The 5723-nt window shown below is 36.2% G+C and overlaps 1 long non-coding RNA gene across 1 annotated transcript in view; it reads right to left on the bottom strand.

The window, feature by feature from the left end:
• Positions 1-1296: 1296 nt before the first annotated feature.
• LOC117943750 overlaps positions 1297-5723 on the bottom strand; it is a 15757-nt gene continuing 11330 nt past the window's right edge. The window contains exon 3 of the long non-coding RNA XR_004656423.1: positions 1297-1308. This is a non-coding gene — a long non-coding RNA (uncharacterized LOC117943750). The remainder of the gene's footprint in view (positions 1309-5723) is intronic.

Below are 5723 nucleotides of genomic sequence, written 5' to 3'. Positions count from 1 at the left end.
CCCCCGCTGGGACACCAAACCATTTCTGCTTCTAGTCTGGGCCACCCGTAAGTCCCTACACCTCAATGACTCGCGGCCCGGGACGGGAAGCAACGGGGTGAGGCCTGCCATCTGAGCTCTGAGGGCCATAACGTCCACCACAGGGAGATTACACGGTGTTATGTAACTGATTAAATGTCACACAATCTTTTAAGGAAGTGTTTTTTTAGTATATTTTTTTGCAGCGACCGGCTAGACATAAGTCTGGGCAACATATCGATATAACATTTTGAATATCATGACATGAAAAAAGGTTCTTTTCCTGGTTTTAAAGGCTACTATTCTATCTGTTCTATTATTTGCCTTTACCCATTTAGTCATTGTATCCACATCATTGGAAATTATTTCCAAACTCATTATGTAAATATTTTGTGATAGCATCAATAGTCAACCCTACAATATTATTGATGTGTCAGGTCAAAAATAATAGGATATTTGAGTTTTTTTTCTTATTGCCCAGCTTTAGTAAAGCACATCATGTGTGATGGGAGGTGTGTTGGCAGGCAGACAAAGGCTTGTTGTTGAGGTTTGATATTAATGTTGTGGCGATTAGATGGAGGTGCATAAGTCCCTTCCGTCATCTCCTTTGCACACGGCCCAGGATTCATAGCTGCAGCCCTGTGTCCTTCTCATTCTCCCCTCATATGAGCCTGAGAGAGTTGGAACAAACACAGAACGCAGTCGATGTCAAACCGGCTGAAACTCTTTGCTTTTTGATCGGGGCGTCCCGGAGGCTTACAGCAGGCTCCAACCGGCCCCTTTTTGCTTAAATCTTGTAATTCATTTAACAATAAAATAGATTTTTGAGCTCCCAGATAGCTCAGTTGGTAGAGCGGGAGACCACATAAAGCAGGCTTTATCTCTCCCCTTACTTGTCTTCATCTGCCTTGTCAATAAAGGCCTAGAAATGCACAATAAAAGAATATAATTGATTTTTAGAATTGAAGCAGTGTATGCTTATGCTCATTTGGTGAAGACATGACTCATATGTCATGCATATATGTATTTGGTTACACACACACACACACACACACACACACACACACACACACACACACACACACTAAACAGTGGCCGGCTTTATTTGTGGTTGAATAAAAAGTGTTGTTGTTGTTTCCTTTCAAAATTGTTATTAGCATTCAATTACAAAATGACATTTAATCAGGTTTTCTTTTCCATTATTGCATCCCTTCCTTTATCCTCATTGTATTACTCTTTAATGTGTTTTATTTTAAACCTCCGTTGTCATATTTACATATTTAAATCATGCTTCATTTGGGTCAGCATTTCATGTTAAGATACATAAATGGGTTTCTGATTCTTTAATTGTATTTTGTTAATCTGGAAAGCATTTGGTGTTTAATCCTTGAAAACTGCTAAATAAATAAATAATTATCATTATAAGTTATTATTATAAATAGATGATTGCCACCTTGAAAATGCTTAAATTCTTTAAAAATATTTTATATATACATATTAAATATTTCAATATTTAACATTCTACTATATATATATATAAATATATATATATGATATGTATATATGTGAGTAAATATATACTGTATATATATATAAACTGTATACACTGTATATATAATTTATATGTGTGTATATAAATATAATGTGTATATATATATATTGTTTATATATGTCTGTATACAGATATACACACAATGCATATATAATGTATATATGTGTGTGTGTATATATACTGTATAAATATATATACATACTTTATACTGTATATATAATGTATATATGTGTGCATAGTATATATAGTGTATGTTATTTCAGATGTGCAGTTAGATCTATATAGCTGAGAGCCATATACAGTCCTTGATTTATAAAATGTCTTTTATAATTCATATTCTATTTATTATTTTAATTAAGACTCAAACATGCCATCACCTGTGAAGACCTAAGTAATCCTTTAAAGCAAATTAAACATAGAAAAGAGACTGTGTAGAAACGTATTAGCAGCACTGTTAAAATACCATTTGAAGTGAAACAGCAGTAAATGGCAGTTAACCAATTACTCATTTATCATCAGTTTCACCGCTAATGAAAAGCAGCTGCAGAACATCTGGCCCAAAACAAGCCTGAAATGAATGATTCAATAAGAACAAAGAGTTATAGGTTTCTAACTTTCTATTAAAGCATCCAGTCAGCAGTGGGAGATGTTAATACACTGGTAACGGGTGGATGTGTGTGCAGATGGTCGGCAGGCTTTTTCCACAAGTTAAAGGGGAACACCACCTTAATTAAGAATTCCAATGGGTTATTTCCATGGCCTAGAAAAGTTCAACGAATATTTGTTAACATTCTACTACTTTTCTCCCTCTCAGAGCCAAAAACCAGAGAAGTAAGTTTTAAACGTGTGATGTCATCAAGTATTACTGTAAGTCTGGAGCTGCTCTATAGATAATGAAATGAAGATGGAGTTTATTTCCTCTTTATTCCTAAATGAGCTCTATTCTATTGTAGTGTAAGTTCTGAAAGACAGAATTGACCCATGAGCACAGAACATCCCCCCCCCCCCCCTCGGGGGTGCACTCAGCGTCACCCACACCCTGTTCCCGGTAGAGTTTTAGCACTCTGGTTTAACATTCAGGAGAGAGTTGCTCATATTTACTCTTATTCTTGAACAGTCTTACATCTTATGAAGAAATATGCATGAATTTTGAAAAATGGGCGTAGTTCCCCTTTAAGTGGTGGAATGGTCTGTAGGATCGGATGGGTCACCGTGAACCCCAAGCACCATGATTTGTTTATATAAGCCTACTTAAGGATTTTTGAAGCATTAATAAATGCTTCTTAACATTAATAATAATAATAAAAAATAAACAAAAAAACATCATAAATCTGTTATAACTATTACAAGCAGGGCCACATAGAATCTGCAAAAGCAGAATTTTCCGCAGATTTTGAAATTCATTTAAAAAAATATTTTACGTATATTTTTTAAATTTTTTTTTATTAAACTTTTCAAAAGTAGTTCCTATAAAAGTGTTACTTACTTTATAAAAAAACCTTAAATTAAAAAAGAATCAGCAGAAAATTCTGCTTTTGCAAATTTAAAAAAATATACGTAAAATATATTTTTATACTTAAAAATGTATAAATAAATGTTAAAAAAAAGAAACAAAACTTGAATTTTTTAAACACATGTCCATGCTGAGGAGTCTTTTATATTTGGCTAATTTTTTTTCTGGATCACAGGTGAAAACTGTAAAAAATAAAAAAATAGAAATGAAAACAAACAAGCATGCCTGATTATAAAGTGGTGCAGTATGAAGCATATATAGAGTACATGTTTAGCTTACAGCACGGTGTGTGTCCAGGTGGGACTGCTGCTCTGTCTGAACGTGATCCAGCAAATGTCCTCCGTCACCTCTCCGTCTGGGAGGCAGGAGGTCAATGCAAACTTTCCAAAACGGTATCTGCGAGATGAGAAACCCCAAAGACATTTAGGCCAATGTGTAGCGAGGGTCTGAGGAGGAGCTGCACCCGCTCATGCTGTGTAGAAAAACCTCCAAATGGGTCAGAACTGTCAAAAGCCATTCCCATCATGTCCCGCTCCCGAAACATGATGGAGAGCGGAGTTAGAATGAAATAAGACATAGTGATTCCTCCGGGCACAGGAGGAATGGATCTGCTTACCATACAACCGCCCTTAATTGGCAAGAAGCTGAAACATTTGACCCCAGGAGCCAGATTCTAAGAGAGTTACGAGACAGTGGCTAATGCAGCACAGACTACTAAAAGACCCTTACCCTGCATTGATGAATTAATGCGTCCAAGAAATCTGGACATCTGGGCTCGGGGTACGGAGAATTACATCCAACTGGACTCGGTCTAATGGAGCCCAGCAGGTACAGTAAATAAGAATGAGAGGGTAATGTGGGCTTTGCAGGGACCTCGGTTGTAAATAATAACCAAGTTTGATCCACATGTTTTGGCTTGGCTGCGTATTTGAAGTTTTTCTTCATACAGAAGCCATTATTCAACAGGACACAGCTTAGTTATCGGTGTTGGTGGTGAATATTGTTGTACAGCAGGTGAGGAGGGGGAACGCTGAGGTAATTGCAAAAAAAATGATTTGATTCATGTGAATATTCATGTGTAAAAAGACTCCTGTTGTAATTAGGGTTGACAAATAACTTAAATAACTTAACAGGTTACATTTGTGCTAGATTTTCTAGACAATGACTACTGTATTGCCATGAAAGTAATCCGGCCACAGGGCACAAGCATCAAAGGGCAGATTGAACATTTTCACTGCGATACAGAGAGACATGTGAACTCTCTATGACTGCTTTTAGAGCCCCTGAACCTATTTTCTTCTTAATTCCCTTCCACTTGAGTTACACAAGCCACAGATGCCACATCACGTCGGGCAGAACCAAAGAGGATATCTTTCCCCTCTCGCAGTCCCGCTCCCACTGGGTTTTAGGCAGAGCTCCATCTTTGCCTCCAGCAGCAGGAGGGTACGAAGCATGGGGGCAAGACTCAGCGAGAGGCAGTGGAATGGAAAAGCAGGGAGGAAGAAGTAGTCCTATTCTCAGTGGAAGTAATAGTACACAAGTACACAAGTATTACAATGGGCTTAAAGTTCCAAATGTACTCATAGTGCAGAATGTCCCATTTCAGAACAGTATATGTTGGATTATAATTATTGATATATTAATGATACTTTTAACTAGTTAATTTCCTGCCGGGTGGTTTAATCCATAAAAATACATCATTGGTTATTAGTTGACTATTTTATGTACACATTATCTGCTTTAAGTATCTAATGGAGTCAAAAATAAATGTGTTGCAGTAAAAAGTACAATATTTACAAATGAAAGTTGTAGTGTAATGTAACATAACATGGAAACAATTGCGTAACAACAGTGTTATCTGTGAATTATTTTTAGTTATTTATTTACATTATTTAAAACCAAATTTGTATTATCTGAAAAAAAAAAAATCTGCACTACATTATCCAATAAAACGGTGCCAATAATGATTTTTTAATAAGTTCATGATTTGCACAATATTTTCGTTTGTGAGTGGAAAACAGCTTAGAGGCTTTTATAAAGAATAGATCTGGATCGCCATCTAGTGATAGAGACACAGTATTACAGTAGGCTGTGTCTTATCTTTTGCTCTTCAAGTCATGTCAATTTTATTTAAAATCATAATTCACAAAGGGCTTTACCTTCTGTACATGTTACCTTAGTAAAAGTGCAGAAGTATTATAAGTATTATAAGTTTCTAAATTTAAAGTACGCATTATGAATCACTCCTTTCAAAGTGTAACATTACTATAAAACAATATACTATTCTGTTTTAACATTAACAAATACATGTCAGAAGATTTTAATGATGTAGTTTGTCAATGTGGAGCGATTTTCAGTACTTTGTATTCTACAGGGTAGATAGTAGTAGGCTCCTGCATTATATTATATAAAAAGCATGTGTTTTTTATTTAAAAAAGTCAGTGTACTAGCCAAAATGTGGTGGAGTTATTTACCGTAGAAATGGTCTTGCTAGCTGGAACTCGTCGCCTTCACCTTTTTCTCAGTCTGGCCAGCAAGCCCATGCTAGCAGAGTAGGCAGATGGTTAGCAGTATGCTAGCAGAGTGGGCAGGTGGTCAGCAGTATGCTAGCAGAGTGGGCCACAGGTTAGCAGTATGCTA

This window comes from Etheostoma cragini, chromosome 4 (genome assembly GCF_013103735.1).
Source record: "Etheostoma cragini isolate CJK2018 chromosome 4, CSU_Ecrag_1.0, whole genome shotgun sequence".
NCBI lineage: Eukaryota > Metazoa > Chordata > Actinopteri > Perciformes > Percidae > Etheostoma > Etheostoma cragini.
Note: the sequence above shows the minus strand (reverse complement) of the source record. Positions and strands in the feature narration are given on the sequence as shown.